This window comes from Rhinopithecus bieti, unplaced genomic scaffold, assembly GCF_001698545.2.
Source record: "Rhinopithecus bieti isolate Rb0 unplaced genomic scaffold, ASM169854v2 scaffold_1295, whole genome shotgun sequence".
Classification (NCBI taxonomy): domain Eukaryota; kingdom Metazoa; phylum Chordata; class Mammalia; order Primates; family Cercopithecidae; genus Rhinopithecus; species Rhinopithecus bieti.
In genome coordinates this window covers 653674-673351 of record NW_016803880.1, presented here as the reverse complement: position 1 = coordinate 673351, position 19678 = coordinate 653674, and the positions used below count along the sequence as shown (strand labels likewise).

Genomic DNA, 19678 nt, shown 5'->3' with positions numbered 1-19678 from the left:
CTGTGCTTGAGCTGGCCGGATACAGTCCTTTCCCTCATAAACTCTGTCTACCGAGGGGATGTCAGACAATAAAAGAAGAAAATAAAGGGGTCAAGTATCAAGAAAGGGAAGTACAAGACTGGTCCTAAATTAGCCTAAGGAAGAAGATCTCACCCCTAACTGTACATTAGAGTCATACGGGGAAACTTAAAAACAAAAGTAACAATAATCAAATTTTCAGGCCCCACTCTAGACCAAGTAACTCAAAATCTCTGGAGATGAGCTTGAGGTGTCAGTACTTGGTGACTCCCATGAGGATTGGGATTCACCAATGACCCACCATTGGGAAGTGGGTCAAACTTCAACCAGCACCAGAACTACTTGAAGTGCTTGCTAAAACATACATTTTAGTTGCCACCCTAGAGATCCTGATTCAATGGGTTTGGGATGGGGCTCTAGAATTTATATTAATTATTAATGAGGTCCCAGGCATTGCTGAGGCTATTAGTCAAGAGACTGCAATTTCAGAACCACTGTTATATGAAAACCATGAAGGCTTTCCAAGGATGTGAAATTTTTCCCAGGACTAGAAGGATGTGTGGACAGAGGGAAAAGGTAATTGGATAGGGTTTGGGGTATGGATAATAGCACTGAAAAGGCCCAAGTCAAGAAAGCATTTGAAAAATTGAAAAAGGTCTAATTGCGTTTGGAGCGTAGAGTGTTTAGGGACATAGGTGACGTGGGAAGCAGGGAACAAATGTCTGGTGATACTGAAAACCATATCAAGAAGTTTGTACCTTGTTCTAAGGCCAATGGCAACACACTGAAGGACTTTAAGTAGAGGGATAATACAATCTGATCCTCATTTTGGAAAGTTAATGCAGGTGACAGTCAGACTAGAGGTTGTTTCAGTAGCAGTAGTCCTGGTGGCAGAATGAACAGAAAGAAAAAAAAAAGAAAGAAAGAAAAGTGAATCCGCAGAACCTGGAGACTAATTGAGTGCTGGTGGGTCAAAGTGAGGGAAGAGTCAAGGATGACACCTCTGATTTAGGTTTAGAGAGCTAAAGGGTGGAGCCCTTCACCATGACGCAGAACAAAGAATTTGGATCAGTGATATATGCAAGCTGTGGGAGCTGCGGCAGATTATCTAATGTCCTTCAGCTTCTTCATCAGTAAGAATAATAAACCTATCTGAATCATAGGGACACTGTGAGGGTTAAATGTGGTTGTGGGTAAAAAACTTAATACAGAACCTAGAGTGCAGTTCTCCTACCTCCTGTCTTCTCAATTTAGTATACGTGTTTTGTCCCAGCTGAGTGAAAGCACAGATCTCTAAGCACATAAATTTGTGTTATGTGTTTTGCGTTATATGCTCTTAATGTCGGTAAGATGAGAGAGAAAACCACGGTGATGCTATACTGCCACCACGCTAGAACCAAAGCACAGGATAAAACTGATGTGTTGTTTTCTCATTGTGCCAAATTTTGCAAAACAAAATTAAGATTTAACATAAGTGGTTTCGGGGAAATATGTAAAGCAAGATTCTAACCCAGTTCCTTGTGGTGACTCAGTGCTTCCTAAGAGCAGTTTGTTGTTTTGTGTGTATGCTGGGACTCCTTCATGAAAGATGTTTGATGGACAAGACTAATGTCTGCTTCATATGCTGACTCTTATCAGAATGTTTCTCTGGGTACTTAAGTTTCAAAGGAAATTATCTGACTTAGGATAGAACAAATCCATCTAACAACCAACAATGTTTTAATAGAGTTTTACTCTACACATGCCCTATCAAGAATGCAATCTATTGACCATTGCTCTGTGCTCCCCACTCCAATAAAAATGTGACGAAAATTAATCTCTAGTTTTTCAGGTCAGTTACTGGTGGGTGAATCTGTTGTTCTGAAACAGATACGACCTCACAGATGTAAATCCTTGACCCAGAGTCCCAACTTCAATGAAGCACTTGCTGGCTTGACCACTTCTAAGAGATCATTGGCCCCTGGTCTTTCCTGAGTTATTTCTCTAACACTCTCATTCTTTACATTATTTAACCAGAGGGCTTTTCAAAAAAAGGGAATTATACTAATTCAAAATGATTTGGGAAAATATTTTAAGGTCCTCTTCCTTGAAGTGTTCTATTTAGAATTGTGAGATAATGGCCCCCAAGAAAATAAGTCTTCCTATTTGGTGCGACTACATGGTGATCTCACAGATAGGCCACCTAGCTGAGCACAGGGCAAGCTCAGCTTAAGGATGAGTATCTGAAAAGAAGCAGAAATGTTCTGTTTTTCTAATTCATTGAGAATTGCTTTTACAAAAGTGACATATTTGCTTTTAATCCCCAAAGCGACAACCATTTTTGTACTTTATCCTCAGAAAATATGTCACATTTCTTTGACTCTGCATGAAATGCCTGTGATAAGTCAGACAGAAAAACCAGTTCTTCTTTGCCATGAATAAAATATTGTGGAGGTCAGTGAGTGCATGTGTGTGTGTGTGTGTGCGTGTGTTTTGGAGGCTTATGTGTGTAAGGGGGCTTATGATTTTCACTGACATTCGAGTTTATTTCTATTATTATAATTAAGACAGTATAATAAAACAATAATTTTGTTTTGCCATTTTATGGTGTGTGTGTGTGTGTGTGTGTGTGATCCCAACTAAAGTTAATGTGTCATTTCTGACATAATTATCTTTACCACCCACAAAAAGTGGACTTTAGATCAATTGAAGAGTAAGTAATAAACTATATAAGGGGAAGCTTTATGATCATAAATATATAGTATGAACCCAAAGGCATCTACTCAATGTCTTCTCTCCCAAACAACTTAGGGATTCAATGGCTGAACAAAATTAGCTAGGCTTCAAAAATTCCACTAATTTACTATGTAATGATATCATTTTAAAGATGTGACCTTATAAAAAGTTACATCTTCATAGAACAACTTTTGCTGGAGGTATCTAGCAGACAAAATGTAGGTAGTGTGATTGGTGAAAGCTAATTACTTATATGACTGGGACCTGCAAAATACAAGTACAAAGAGAAAAACCCCTCATGCCTTGATTTTCTTCTTGGAACACTAAATACTATGAAATAATTAAATCTGAACTGTAATTTGGGCACTTATTTATTAGCTTTGTGGTCTTGGTCAAGTTATTTAACTTCTGTGACTTTAAATTTACTCATCTGTAAACGTGGCTAATTACACCTATCTCATAAATAGATACTACCTCTTAATTAGGAGGATTCATTGAGATAGAATATGTAAATACTGTAGCTAATTGGATGCCAGCTAGCATCTACTTACTTTGAAATTAGTAAGTGTTAGTTGGAATTTCCTGAAATGTACTTGTGGGGACTATTATTTTGAACCACATCACTCTTTTCAACCATGTCCATGACATTACAAGGAACCACTATGATTTATACATTTTGGATTTAAGCTAAATTTATCCATCTTGGACATAATCCATTATTTTGTAATAACATTATTGGAATATTTACAAACATGGTAAAATAGAAAAATTCAGTGCATGAGGCAGTTTAGGAAGGCATATATATTCTGAAAAGAAAGTGGGTGCCATCACTTGAATTATTAAAGCCATCAAGTACCCCAGAGGCTACCTAAGACTTCACTTCACTTTGCTAGGGTAAACCTGCCTGAAGTAGCAGAGACTTTGCTAGGGTATCCTTGCCTGCAACAATCGCAACAGAAGCAATTCAATTAAAGCAAACAGGAGAACAAGCAGCTTTAGGGGAATTAGGGCAAGAATCTCTTGTGGCTCAGCATCATTTTATCACTTGATTTCAAGCCAGGAAACTTGTTTCTGATGATTAGATATTGTTTTTAATTGCAGAAGAAGCATCTTATGGATTTCCTATCCATCTTCATAGTATATTTCAATATTTTGTAACTAAATCACTGTTGCTTCTGCCATGCCCGCTTTACATTTGACACATTTGAGGGTGAGTAAAAACAATTAGAGACAATGTTTATATGAAAGTCATGTCAGGAGAGCAAGAGAGAGGATCTGCTATTCCTGGGTGATTTATTTCCACCCACAACCCAAAATTATACCACCCCCTCAACCTCAGTTTTTAAATATAACACATTCCCATCTGGAATAGCCAAACAATACAAAAGAAGTATTAAGAAAAGTAAAACCCATCTAAAATCTCACTCCCAGGGGTGATATTGGTGAGTATTAAAATGCTCATTTTAATGAATATTCTTTAAGACACCTCTTTTATGTACACACATGCACACACGTATACACACACACCCTTTTCACACACATATACACAAAATTTTATATAAATGGAATCATACTTATCTGTGCTTCTTTGCAACTTTATACTTCCCTGCAACATGCTCCTTCCTTTTTCCCTTTCTTTCTCCTTTCCTAAAACCTCCTTCTCTCCCACACTGCATTTCTTCCTCTCTTCCATCCCACCTTCCTTCCTTCCTGTTTTTTATTTTCCAGGAACAGGGAGTTAATTATATAACTTCCATTCATGGCCTACTATCATCATTAGCCCATGCAATATCCCTCTTTATAAATATGTAAGTGTATGCCGTTGTATTTTCCGCTCCTATTACTCTCTTCCTCACCCCAAGCTGGTGAGCATTCAGTGGATTTAATGCATATCTTTAAATGTCTATAGTTGTTGCATGCACTTTTAAACTTACATAAATTTTGTTGTTTTACAGATATCCTTCCGATTCTTTTTTTTTTTTTTTTTGTTCAGCACTCTCCCTGTTCTTACATGTGCACCTAACCTATTTTTTCTAAACGCTGCCTATTGTGCCCTGGTTCCATCCTCTACCCATTCCTTAGTGATGGGCATTTGGGTACTGCCAACTGACTGTCCCATATACAACACTGCAACACATTTTTTCTTTTTTTTTGAGACAGAGTCTTGGTCTGTCGCCCAGGCTGGAGTGCAGTGGTGCGATCTCGACTCACTGTAAGCTCCGCCTCCCGGGTTCACGCCATTCTCCTGCCTCAGCCTCCTGAGTAGCTAGGACTACAGGCGCCCGCCACCACACCCGGCTAATTTTTGTATTTGTAGTAGAGACAGGGTTTCACCATGTTAGCCAGGATGGTCTCGATCTCCTGACCTCATGATCCACCTGCCTTGGCCTCCCAGAGTGCTGGGATTACAGGCCACGTTTTTTTTTTTTTTTAATGTTCCCTTTCTTTGGGACATATGTCAGGAATGGAATTGCTGAGTCATGGAGAAAGTTTACATTTAAGTTAACAAAATGCACCAAATGCTTCACAGACTCTTGATTTCTCAGAAGGGCAGGGAGTGGTCAGCACCCCCAATTTGGAGCATCATGAGGTTTAGGATTCTCTTTGGTCCACAGGCTTACTCTGATTGACTCTGTGCCTGCCTGTTACAGGCTGGGAGACAGGGGCCTGGATTACTCATTGAACCTGTTTGTTTTGTAGATTTGAATTACTTATTTCACATAAAATGGGCAAAGATTTCCCCATGGATACTACTCAGATTTGAAACTAGTTTTTCCTAATAATGACATGGATATCTTTCTCAGTTAATGAATATAACTAATTCATCTCCCTTTTAATAACTTCAGGGAATTTCCTTTTACTTTGCTTCGTTTTATCAAGTCTTTAGTATTACACATGGAGGCGTGGTTTTGGTTTTTCACTATGTAAACAATGCTGCAATGAACATCCCTACTCATGTACCTTTGTATTCACTTGATCATTTTTCATCTTGGTATAAAATCATAGGTGTGAAATTGTTCCAGCAAAATTCATGCACACTATAATTCTTGATGTGCAGTGTTATTTCCCTACAAAAAGACTGTATCATTATATAGCCCCCAACACAACACATTAAAGTATCCATTTCTTTCCATTCTTGATCAATGCTTAATGTATCCATCTCTAATAATCTGGTATTAGATTTTTTATATTTATTCTGATTTTATTAAAGTTAAATATTTAAAACATACAGTATTTATTGACCTTCCTGTAAATTTCCTGTTTTGTCTTTTGCAAATATTTTTCTATTACAATATTTGTATTATTGTTATTTGTAAGATCTCCATCAGGGTAAAAATAGTACCATTAATGTAGATCTCTATTTCCCATTTTCTAGCACTTAGTAGCTGCTCAATAAATGCTTGCTGAATAAACATTAATATTTTGTCTGTTAAATGTTTTGCAGGTTTTTTTGCTTGCTTTGAATTTTATTTCACTGTACATATACCTATTTTGATGTAATCGACTGGTTAGTCTTTTCCCCTATGTTTAGGTTTTCCTGTATTTTTAGTTTTATTTACTCCCCATATTATAAGCATATTTGATAACTATTTTATTATATTCCTTATAGGGTTTTATTTTTTAGCATTAAAATTTTCCAATCCTTATCAAATAAACTCAGTGAGATCACTGATACAGGGTTCTGGCTTATATTTTTCCAGCCACTTTTCTTGACTGGCTTGTTGTTTTACATATAACGCCGCATTTATCCTATACTGTATTTTATGTATACTTAGGTCCATTAAAAAAAACAATTCTCTATTCATTTCCACACATTTATTACTTAGGCTATCTTTCTTACAATTTCAATTTTATTGACTTTGAGAATATAAAACAATCACATGGCTCAAAATTCTAAACAGTCCAAAGGATACGCAGAAAACGTTTCTTTTACTGTTATCCTATCAATCAGCCCTACGAACAAACTGAGTCCCCACTGTTTTTTTTGTTTTTGTTTTTGTTTTTTTGAGACGGAGTTTCGCTCAGTTGCCCAGGCTGGAGTGCAGTGGCGCCATCTTGGCTCATTGCAAGCTCCCCTCCCGGGTTCACGCCATTCTCCGGCCTCAGCCTCCGGATTAGCTGGGACTACAGGACTGTTGTTTTTTAAAAATAGCATATTACAGGAATTGTTATGCATCTTACCTTTTGTGAAGCTTAACAGTAAATCATACCATGTCAATATAAAGGAAGCTTTTTCAGTTGTTCCATGGCATGAGTGGAACGTAATATATTTGAATAGTCTCGTATTGATGGATGTTTAAGTTTTCTTAAACTTCTGCTGTTAGAAAATACTAGAATCAATAACCTTGCACAAACTTACTTTGTACATTGAGTACATGTGAAGAATATTTCCTAGAAGTGTGATTACTTGGTCAAAGGGTAAATGCGTTTGGATTTCTGACAGATACTATTATTGACAAATCACCCTTTATAAAGGTTGCGCTAACTTTTATTTCTACCAACAAGGGATCAGAATGACAACCCTCCATCCCTAGTATACATACAGTGGGTGTTGTTTGGGGTAGCATTTAATCTTTGCCTAGGCTTTTTTTAATATTCCATTATATAACAACTTCTTTTTCTTCTTTGGTTAAGTTTGGAGATTTATAAGCTATGAGACACTTCTATTTAATGAAATATGACATACACAGAAAATCTCTTTGTTTTCTTTTCAGAAAACATGCACTCATTCTAGTATCTGTAGTTGTTTGTCTGTTTTAATAAAACATTTGTTTACGGAAATAAAAATAAAATTAACTATAGACTTACCATTGCTTAATTAATACTATCCCATAAATCGAATAGATTATTTCTAATAATGCCTTAAATGTTTGAAAATTTGTTTCAACTCTGAGATCACACAAGATACATTTTAGTTCAGTAAATTAAGGTGTAATAGAAATGAATGAATGAATAAATAAATAAATAAATAAATACACTTATAAATCAGGGAGTTGCCCAAGCTATCTGATGTTATCTCAAGGGGTATTTTGCAGCTGAAAAGCTCCATGTAGGCAAACAGAAACATCAAGTCATAAAATAAATCCTACTCAGGAAAAAATCATAATTTTGACTTATGGTTTTAAAATAATAATAATTAATTGATTATTATTATTATTTTTGAGACGAGTCTCGCATCTATCGGCCGTCAGGCTGCGAGTGCAGGTGGCCGGAATCTCAGCTCAGCTGCAAGCTCCGGCCTCCAGGGTTTCGTGGGCCATTCTCTGGCCTCAGCCCCTCTCGAGCTAGCTGGGACTACAGCAGCGTCGCCACTCGCCCGGCTGTTTTTTTGCCTATTTTTAGGTAGAGACGGGCGTTTCACGGTGCTAGCCCAGGAGGTCTTGATCTCCTGACCTCGTTTGATCCACCCGGTCTTCGGCCTCCCAAGTGCTGCGCGATTACAGCGCTTGAGCCACCGCGGCTCTTGCCGGCCGGCGTTTTTTAATAATTATTAGTTGAAGTTGCAGCAAAACAAACCGCAGGGTGATTAATCAATTTCACAAACAATTCAGAAATCGTTCCCTCCAATACCTAGTTCTTCTGGTGCATTTTAAAATGTGTGATTATATTTTTAAAAAGTTTTCCTCACAAAATATTAGTAGCATAATCATTTTGTAAAAAGAGACTTCCCTGAATACTCACTGCTACAAGAAGATATCAGTCTCATGCTTAAGATGAACTTTAGGGATTTATTTTGACTTTAAAAACATTACTTCAGGCTGGGTGCAGTGGCTCATGCCCATAATCCCAGAATTTTGGGAGGCCCAGGTGGGTGGATCACCTGAGGTCAGGATTTTTGAGCTATCCTGGCCAACATGGTGAAACCCTGTCTCTACTAAAAATACAAAAAATTAGCTGGTTATGGTGGTGCGTGCCTGTAATCCTAGCTAGTCGGGAGGTTGAGGCAGGAGAATCGCTTGAACCTGGGAGGCAAAGGTTGCAGTGGGCCGAGATTGTATCACTGCACTCCAGCCTGGACAACAGAGTGAGACTCTGTCTCAAAAAAAAAAAAAAAAAAAATCCTCAAAAAACCCATTATTTCATTTTTGCACATGTACCTTTTGGTATCAATACACATGGCAAAGCACAGAAAGTGCGTTCGCCTTATGTGATAGCTTTGTGTTCCCTGGGTATAGATTCCTGTGGCTGCTGTAGCGATTGAACAGGAACTTGGTGGCTTAAAATAACAGAAATGTATTCTCTCACAGTTCTGGAGGCCGGAAGTCCAAAATTAAAGCATCCATTCCCAGGGCTTTATCCCTCTGAGAGATTGAAGAAATGCTGCCACAGTGAAAGAATTCGCTAGGGGACAAGTCTATATTGCCTCTGTCAGTTTCTGGTAGCTCCAGGCATTGCTGGGCTGTGGCAGCATTACCCCAATCTCTGTCTTTGTCTTCTCCTTCCCTCTGTGTCTCTCCTCTGTGTGTTTTGTTGTTGTTGCTGCTGCTGTTGTTGTTTTGAGACGGAGTCTCACTCTGTGGCCAGGCTGGAGTGCAGTGGCGATCTCAGCTCACTGCAACATTTGACTCTCTGGTTCAAGCGATTCTCCTGCCTCAGCCTCCCGAGTAGCTGGGGTTACAGGCATGCACCACCATGCCCAGCTAATGTTTGTATTTGCAGTACAGATAGGGTTTCACCATGTTGGCCAGGATAGTCTTGATCTCCTGACCTCATGATCCTCCCGCCTCGGCCTCGCAAAGTGCTGGGATTACAGTGTGAGCCACCGTGCCTGTCCTCTGTGTATCTTACATGGACACTTGTCATAGGATTTACAGCTTATTTGGATAATGCAAGGTGAATGTCATCTCAAGATTTTTAGCTTAATTATATCTGCAGAAACCCTTTTTCCAAATAAGGTCACATTCTCAGTTCCTGGGGGGTTAGGATATGGACCTATCTTTTTGAGGGCCCCCTTCGACCCTCTACACCCCTATTCTAAATTCTATTACTGTAGTTATATTTTGCCTATCCCTGAACTTCATGTGAATGAAATCATCCCTATGTCCTTCTCAGTGTCTGTCCAGCTTCTTTCACCAGTTTGCTTTTTGTAAAGAAAGGTACACAGAAACGTCTCTGTGGTATTGCCACAGTGAATAAATTTCCTGTGAAATCAGAAAGTCCTGAGCAAGACATTGATGACTCTGTGGCACATGGAGGATAAAATCAGGAAGCTTCCTCAAAGCACTCGCCAGCCCAGCCTTCCCATTTAGGGCACCCCACAACAAAATCCTACATTTGATCAATAATTTTAACTTGAGATTTCTCAGTTCTAAGACACTCAGTATATAGGAATTAAACCTATACCCAATAAGCCTTCAGATAAGAGTGTCTCTGAAAGAATTCATTGATGGATAGCCTTGCTTTGAATAAAAATATCTTCACACTCACACTAAGGGTCACTAAACCCTTTCATAGCTCTAGAGCCAGGTTTTTTCATTTATCTGAGATTCATTGTAATGCATTTATTTCTTCCTCTTTAATGAATGGATATTGCTCCTCTCAAATTTAAATTTAGTTTCAAATACATATTTATGATATCATTGTCTGTGCTCAAGCAGGCGATTTTAAGATGATCTGTAAGTATAACTAGGCAAATTCACTGCTCAAATGAATTCTGCCAAGATATTTCTCATTAATCCTGGGAACGCTACAGGTGCATTTATTAATACAGAGGACTTAGTGTTAGAATGCCATGATCCTTTCTGACATACTAAGCTATTTTTAATTTGCTCTTATCAGTTAAAGTCTCTCTTTTTCAAAGATATTAGATAACTCTAGTGTGTTAAACATCATGGAGTGATTTGGGGGCTCAAGGGAGAGCATCTCATCTAAATGCTTACCTAATTTTCAAAGGATCTAGGCACCACCAAAAATGGTAAGATTCATAGATTCATCTGGGGGAGAGGGAGAGGGGAAGATAATTTTCTGTTTATTTAATTGATTCTCTGTAACTTTTCTCTTGGCAAGTATAGCTCACTAATGGACTTTGCGCAGCACAATCATTGTTAGAAATGTCACTGTGACATTTGATTAATCCAGTCTATTTAGATTTAGAAGACAAGTCATTTATTTATCCTAACATAATTAATTACTATTTCCTCCTTTTGGATTTTCCAACAAACGGTATTTAGAGATACCCTTAACATTTTCTTCTTTAGCCTATAGATGCACCATAATTCTTCATAGGTTAGGTCCATTCCAGTGTGATGCAACAGACATTTTTTGGTAGAACACCAGGAACATTTATCAATCTTGCTAGTGACTTCATTTAAATTTTAATAAGTTACGCGTCTTTGGTAATTTCTAGTGCTGGAAATTGACAATAGGGTTTTATGGCTTCCTATTTTAGTGTCCCTCATTTTGGTCCTTGTTTATTCTGATCTCCCAAGAGAAATAACTTCTTAAGACACTATCAAAGAATCTTTGTACAAAGTTTCTCAGTTTGAGACAATATAATTACTTCTGCTCATTCATTTGTTCATTTATGTATCATTTGCTTGTTCAATAATCTAACAAATAGTTGTAAGTGCTAAAGATAAATAGCAGTGAATCAAAGAGACAGTCTGTATCTTTCTAGAGCTCCCATTTTAGTGAAGGATGAAAGATGACAAAACCATTCCAAATCTATACAACATGTCAGACTCTGACAAGTACCACAGAGTGAAATGAAGCAGGATGAGGAGCTTGGAAGGGCGAATTGTTATGAGAGTGATTGTTTCATTATACAAGGAGGTCATGATAGGCATTGCGAAAAGACATTTGCAGACAGCCAAAGCCATGTGGTATCTGGGAGAACTTTCCAGGTGGAGGATGACCAAGCCCAGATGTCTTGGAGCAGAAACATAGAATCCTAGAATGGAACCTAAGGAGGCCAGTGAGCACAGTTGAGATGGGATGGAAATGACTCAGAGAGTGGGTGGAAGTCAGATGACGTGGTGCCTTTTAGACCAACGGTCCCCGACCTTTTTGGCACCAGGTACTGGTTTTGTGGAAGACAATTTTTGCATGGACCAAGGGGAGTAGGGAATGGTTTCAGGATGATTCATATGCATTACCTTTATTGTACACTTTATTTCTATTCTTATTACATTGTAATATATCATGAAACAATTATACAGCTTACCATAATGCAGAATCAGTGAAAGCCCTGAGCTTGTTTTCCTGCAACTAGACGGTCTCATCTGGGGGTGATGGGAGACAGTGACAGATTAGCAGGCATTAGATTCTCATAGGAGCCTGCAGCCTATATCCCTCAGATGCACAGTTCACGATAGGATTCACACTCCTATGAGAATCTAATCCCACTGTTGATCTGACAGGAGGCAGAGCTCAGATGGTAATGTGAGCAATGGGGAGTGGCTGTAATACAGATGAAGCTTCACTCACTCACTCACTGCTCACCTGCTGGTGTGCGGCCCAGTTCCTAACAGGACACATGGCCCATTGGTTGGGGACCCCTGTTATAGACCACTGAAAATAATGGATTTACTTCGAATGAACTGGAAAACCACTGGAAGTGGCCATGTTAAACCTTACGTGAGCCCTGTGCTCCTGGATATCAGCAATGATGAAAGAAATCCATGTACTCTTTGTGTTATTAGAAACGGCTTACTGTATGAACCACCCTTCCCCATACGACTTAGATAAGGCTTGGGAACAACCTCCTTGTTTACCTAGGGCAAGGCCAGATGCAGACCTTCCAAATTCCCATTCTTTGTCTCATACATGATTAGCTGAACTGTTGGTCCCCACTGACCAATCAGAACAAAATGCTTGTTAATTTGACTTAACCAAACTTCAATTAATTTTCACTCTTCACTGCAGGAAGCTGAACTTGACTCACTTCTTAGGTTAAGCAAGTACTGGAGTCATAATAACCCCTCCTGAAAAATCATCTACAAAGAAAGACATCTCCTGTTTAACCGTCCGATCAAGCCGTCTGCTCTCCCCACTACCCCACACCTGGTTCCTTCCAGCTTGGCTTACTCTTTTCTGTAAAAAAGCTCTTTTCTGCCTGACCTTTGAATTGCTTTCATACTTCACGGTATAAACCTTCTCCCTATTGCAACAGTACCCCTTCTCCTGTTGCAGTAACCCTGTTATTGCAAAAGTCTTTTCAAATAAAGTCTCTATTTTCCTAAGTCCAGATTTGTTTTTTATTTGCTACAGGTTTTGAATGTAGGAGAGATATGGATAATGGAGTTTATGAATAAAGGTTTTAGTTCGAGTGCTGTGTGGAGAAAAGCAGTAGAAACCTGTGGAGAAACAAGAAAGGTAATGGGGAGATCGGTGTTTATTTCTGTGTTGTGAACTTTAAAAGGGTATTTATAAAATACCTATAAAGTTTAGTAAGAATTGGTCATGCCCATAAGCTATATTCGATCCTCACAAATCAAATCTTTGTTAAGCTCATGAATAAATGAAGGTTGCCAGAGGGAAAGTTAAACTGGGTGACATGTTCACATAAGTCCCTTTATTTGTTTGTTTGTTTATTTATTTGTTTGTTTGAGAGGGAGTCTCACTCTGTCGCCAGGCTGGAGGGCAGTGGCGCAATCTCAGCTCACTACAACCTCCGTCTCCTGGGTTCAAGTGATTCTCCTGCCTCAGCCTCCTGAGTAGCTGGGACTACAGGTGTGTGACACCACACCCAGCAATTTTTGTATTTTTAGTAGAGACGGGGTTTCACCATGTTGGCCAGGATGTTCTCGATATCTTGACCTCATGATCTGCCTGCCCCCCTCAGCCTCCCAAAGTGCTGGGATTACAGGCGTGAGCCACCGCACTTGGCCAAATTCCCTTTTATTATATTTGAGATACATAATACCAGTAAGAAGACCCAATAAATGATACAGGTTAAGATGTTAATCATAATGAATGCCCAGTTTCATAGTTTCTTTTCTTTCTTTCTTTTCTTTTTTTTTATTTTTTATTTGAGACAACGTCTTGCTGTCACCCAGTCTGAAGTGCAGTAGTACAATCACAGCTCACTGCAGCCTCAACCTTCCAGGCTCAGGTGACTATCCCACCCCAGCCTCCAAAGTGGGTGGGACTACAGGCGCGCAACAGCATGCCTGTAGTTTTGTATTTTTTGTAGAGATGAGGTCTCACTATGTCAGCCAGGCTTGTCCTGAACTCCTGGGCTCAAGTGATCCGCCCACCTTGGCCTCCCAAAGTGCTGTGATTACAGGGATGAGGCACCATGCCCTGCCTAGCAGATTCACCTTATTCACCAATTTACAATGACTGTTTGGTCGGTGCCCCTGTTCTAAATCCTAGTCCAGATTCTGGTATACGACAGTGAATGAAGGCTCATTGCTTCTCGGAATTTACATTCCAGGTGGGGTGTATGGATTCTAAATAGCGAATCAGTTTAAAAGAGGCACCGACTGTGGTGGGAAAAGTAAATAGGGTAATAGAAAGCTGCTTGGGAACGAGGGGGCCAACTTTAAACCGGGTGGTCTGAGTAGGTGACACTGATGCTGAGAAGCGGTTGGAACAGTTAGTGCAAAAGTCCTCAGAGACCAAGAGTTGGGCATGATCCAGGAACAGAAAGCAGATCACTGTGGCTGGATCTGAAATTGGATCTGGAGTGTGGTATAAGCTCTGGTCAAAGAGAAATGCTGGACCAGAGCCCATGGAACTTTGCAAGGGATGAGAATTTTATCCTCTGTGTGCTGGAAAGCCAGACAAATCTGCGATATACTGATGCTGGAGACATCTCCCTATTAGAATTTTCTTTTTCTGCATTCCCAGGAGAAGAGGAAAAAAAAAACGGAGGGAAAGGGATTTGGGGGCACCGAAGCCTGGAAAAAGAACAGTGATTCATGAGTGGAGTCATTCCTGTGGTTTAGTACTATGATTGCTGTTGAGTTCCAGCAAGGACCCATCGGATTCAGCTATGCACATACATGAAGCAGGGAGAGAGAAAGAAGAAGAAGGAGAGGGGAAGGGAGGGGAAAAAATTTAAATAGCATAGTTTAGGTAATTCAAAGTTCCTGGAATAGTCCACGCATGATGTTGAACCGTATGAAAAGCAAGCCTCAAGACTTTTATTGAATTCTCAGCCTTGGCAAAGAAGGAAAATTAATTCTTCAGGTGGGCAGACAATTGGTCAATGATGGCTTTGTAATAGTCTAGTAAAAGCAGTTGAAAGCCCTTGGCAAATACTGACTACTGAGGAGTTAGAGGGCCTGATAAGGAAGAGGATGGAGATTACTGTAGAGAGGAAGAACCAAGTTGAAATTTTCATATATTTATTGAAATATTTTAAGCAGAAAACTCTTAAATAAGTTAATTTCTGAATATGCGCTCTCTCTGTGGGCTTACATATTCATGATACTATAAATATAATAAATATTTACACATATATTGATGGAGAGGACTGTATGTGCAAATAAGAAACGTGTATGTATACTGGACTTTTCAGGTCATTGTTAAGATGTTCAACTGGCAATATAAAATGTTTGCTTTATATTCTGATTTAACAACATTATTTTTGTACGTTAGAATTTTTGATTAAAAGTGGGTTTTAGAGTTTAATGAAATACTTTCCATATCAATTTTGGAATTTAGCCCATTTGTAAATTGGAAACTGTTATGTGTGTATGTATAATAGTATATATTAACAAATAGTATATAAGTGTATGTATTGTGTATATGTGTATATGTATGTGTATATGTATATGTGTAGATATATGTACACACATGTGTATAGCTTAGATAAGTTCAGCTTTTGAGTTTACTGGAATAAGAGGCGCTTTCCCTTTGTTCCATCCATAAAAGAAGAAAAGGAACCCCATGTTGCCATGATTATATAACACAGATGGAGTTATGAATTCAGTGTTAGCAAAGTGCTCATGATTACCATTATTTGAAATTTCCTGTGGGTGAGGTGAGAAAATTACTTCCTGAAGGTGCATTTACTCTCTCAGGGCACTGGTTTGCCATTCCCATCATTATGAGGTAATTTCCTGAAAGGCACCGGCTTCTCAACATGTGAAATCCTAGAGCATCGTCAAAAGCAAGTTTCGTCCCAAGTACGCAGTAGGCACTCCATAAATGTGTGCTGAGTGGATACAATTTGAACAGCTGGTGGTGATAATTATGATTTAACTACAACCAAAGTGTCCATTATGGTTAATTAAATATGCCTGCTCTGAAATATTTCTTTTGCTTTGTTCAGTGCGACGTGATGCATGGAGTTCCCAAGGCATGGTGTGGACTCACTGCCAGGTGACAATGCATGTTGCAAGGTACACCTATTCCTATTCATGATGCGACTTGGTATGAACGTGCAGTACAAATGTAAACAACCTCATTAGCAGCTCTTACCAAATGTAAATGTATAGCATGAAAAGTAATTGTTTTACTGGGGAAAGAAAGAATATCTGCTTTTTTATTTTTAATTAGCTTCCTCAGAATACAGGAAGAATAATTTCCACTTTTGTCTCAGTAGCACTTAGTGCAATCAAAATTATTTAATGTCACTATTTTCTACTACCCTGTGTCAATGAATGCACCTTCACTGCACGTGAGCGAATCTGATCCTCTCCCTCATAAGCAGTCTGTGAATGGAAGCTGGTTCATGTAAACGGCCCAGAAAAAAAAAAAGATATTCAGGAGGAGGATGGAGGGAAATTCTTCTCTAATATGCACACATACTACATTGTTGTACTGGAACTTAGCATGCAAGGCAATATAGAGTGTCTATGAGACTTAGCCAGATAACATGAACATGAGGCTATTGCTTGTTGATATTCTTGATAGGAATGTATTTTGTGTGTGTAATGTTTAGGGCCATAACCTTGGACAACCCCATGCATTAATCTCTCACAGTATAGTCCACAGGAATGGTGCTCCCCCAAGTCCCACAGTGCCTAGCTGCTGCCATATATAACAGTCCTGATACAAGTTATGGCTCTTGAGTATATTCAGTGGAGGGCATGTTTTCTCTCTCTCTCTGTGTTTCTCTCTCTCACCTCCTACCCTGCTCCTTCCCCTTTTCCTTTTCCCCTCTCTGCCTTTTTCTCCTCCACCTCCTCCTCCTCCTCCCCCTTCCTTGTTTTTTCCTCTCTCTGTTGGTCAAAGAGGGTGGCAGAAAAAGATAGAAAGGAAAGCTGCCTTCCCCTACTGGAAGAGAAATATCCTAATAATGTGGCCATCACCTGCTAACTAAATAATTCAGATTAACTAGAAAGGGCTACTAAAAGACTAGCAAATTAGATGAATTATAGAATAAGTTTGAAAATCATTGATTTCAAATACATACATTAAATAAAGGCTCAGAAAATTTTGCTTGTAGCGGTACTCCACAGATTTGCTTTAAAAATGTGTTTATAACTCACATGTAATTGTTTGTCTGCCAAGTGGTCATGTTTTTAGGAAGCATTCCACACACTTTGTTAACCTTCTTCACAAACTTTGCCCTCGTGGAAGACGCAAAGGCCCGTTTTAGCATGGCTCTGTCCAAATTATGACAATTATTTGTCATAATAATGACATAAAGCTTGAAATGCAAATTTATGTACAAAATGTTTTTTAAAAGACCTCATGAGAATAAAAGGACTGTGTTTTCATAGTCCAAAACCAAAAAACTGATTTTACTTCAAAAAGTGACCCTGATTGGTCATTTAATTTACCAAAAATGGGATTTTCTTTGATAAGGTAATTATACCTGTTTTTTCCCTAATATTCCAGATATTTCATAATGATCAAATGAAATAACCACATATGAAGCAATTTCTTTCAAAATAGCCTGTAATTCCCTAACAATTTAGTGCATAGAAATCATCAATTATTAAATTAATGGAGAAAAACATACATTCTTAAATATCGATTTTAAAAACCTGACTCAATAGCACGTCTCATTAAAATCCAGATCTGTACATGTTACTGTGTTAGAGAAACATTATCTAACTTTTAAAAGCCCAGCAAATATTTCCGCAACCTTAAAATACTACCTGAGGAAGTTGTAAGAAATCAAACATATATCTCAGTCCTGGGCCCAGTACAAACATTCCTCCATTTGTCTCAACTTCCTGGGCCCAGTACAAACATTCCTCCATATATCTCAGTCCTGGGCCCAGTACAAACATTCCTCCATTTGTCTCAACTTTAGAAAAACACCACCTGGAGAGTCTCCGATAAGGTCACAACCGTTTGTGGAGTGGTTTTACTGAAAGCGTGGGAACCAATAAAAAAAAAAAAAAACTGCTAAATGTATAACTTAAAATGTTAACCAATTGTAATGCTGTAACCAAAAGAATTCCCTTGTTCCTCTGTAACCTTACATATCCTGTTTACATCGGGCTATAAAAAGCGAGCACGTGCATCGTTCGGGGCCCTCCTATATGCTGTGGAGCAGAGGGACCAAGTTCGAACTTGCAGTAAAGATCCTTGCCGCTTGGCTTTGACTCTGGACTCTGGTGGTCTTCTTCGGGGAATAAACGGTCTGGGCATAACAAAGTTACTTTGGGTTTATAGTCAGCTATTACAGTTCTGTAATTGTCAAGTTGTGAAACATCATCACCATGGTTCAAAGCAAATGGAAGCAAAATGTTCCTCATTCCTTGTGGATCAGTGAGTTAACCAGCACACAGGACCTGCTTTCTGAATAGTACCTAGGCAGTTGGATATAGTATATTATGTTTTAGGAACCGTTTTCTTTTTATGTACTGATTTTTCCAGGTACAGGATAATGTAGCTGGGTTTACTGGGCTTTTGTGTTATTGTACAGTTTGTTTTTCATGGCAAATAGAAAGTTGGGGAAACAGAAATATGTCTCTGAGTAACTAACTGGTTATTGGTAATAATTCCAACTGGGATTTTGTCCAGAGACAACTAGTGAAAGAGGCTTCCTCCTCATTTACTCCCTTTACTCTCCTGGAAGTATGATCATATAATTTATCATCTCAAATGACAGCACTTTTGAGTGCTGGTGAAACAGATGTAAATCAGAGATATCCTGGGCAAACAGAATGTAAGATCACCCTGTCTGCCACTCAGGAAGCTCCCAAGCTTCCTGATGCTTTGCTCTAATTTTTTTTTTTTTTTTTTTTTTTTTTTTTTTTTTTTTATTTTTTTGAGATGGAATCTCCCTCTGTCACCCAGGCTGGAGCGCAGTGGTGCAATCTTGGCTCACTGCAACCTCCACCTCCCAGGTTCAAGTGATTGTTCTGCCTCAGCCTCCTGAGGAGCTGAGATTACAGGCACCCACCACGATGCCTGGCTAATTTTTGTATTTTTAGTAGAGATGGAGTTTCACCATGTTGGCCAGGCTAGTCTCGAATTCTTGACCTCAGGTGACTTGACTGTCTTGGCCTCTGAAAGTGCTAGGTTTTATAGGCATGAGCCACTGCGCCTGGCCTGCTGTATTTTAAGATTGGTTAATTACCTATGCTTTCTATTTTTCCCTGATCTTTTACACAAGTTCACACCATGTGAAACGACTTTCCTTTGAACTATCCTTGCTGCTCAGGTTCCTGATCTCCCGTCAGCTGAAGTCTTCAAGTCTCTCTGGGTAACATTTGATATATTCACCAAGTATTCTCATTTTCTCCACACATTAGACCAATATTATTACTCCTTTCTTATCCTATTGCCCCACATTGCTCCGCCTGAATTAAACTTTTTTTACAATAGTTTCCCGCATGCTAATAATTTCAACAAAGTCTTCAAGATCTCAACTAGAGAACTTACCAGATACTCTTTTTTTAATTCTTTTTTTAAATTTTTTTTTTAGTTTTTTTTCTCAATTTTTTCTTTTTTTTTTTTTTATTATACTTTAAGTTCTAGGGTACATGTGCATAACGTGCAGGTTTGTTACTTATGTATACTTGTGCCATGTTGGTGTGCTGCACCCATCAACTCGTCAGCACCCATCAATTCATCATTTATATCAGGTATA

General features: G+C 38.8%; 1 protein-coding gene and 1 long non-coding RNA gene across 6 annotated transcripts in view; one reads left to right on the top strand and one right to left on the bottom strand.

Moving 5' to 3' along the window:
• Positions 1 to 19678, bottom strand: part of GRIK1 (glutamate ionotropic receptor kainate type subunit 1) — a 416597-nt gene that overhangs the window by 244614 nt on the left and 152305 nt on the right. The gene's annotated exons all lie outside the window — the stretch shown is intronic.
• Positions 12950 to 19678, top strand: part of LOC108518040 (uncharacterized) — a 15446-nt gene continuing 8717 nt past the window's right edge. Inside the window, exons 1-2 of the long non-coding RNA XR_001882271.1 lie at positions 12950 to 13047; positions 15956 to 16025. This is a non-coding gene — a long non-coding RNA (uncharacterized LOC108518040). The remainder of the gene's footprint in view (positions 13048 to 15955; positions 16026 to 19678) is intronic.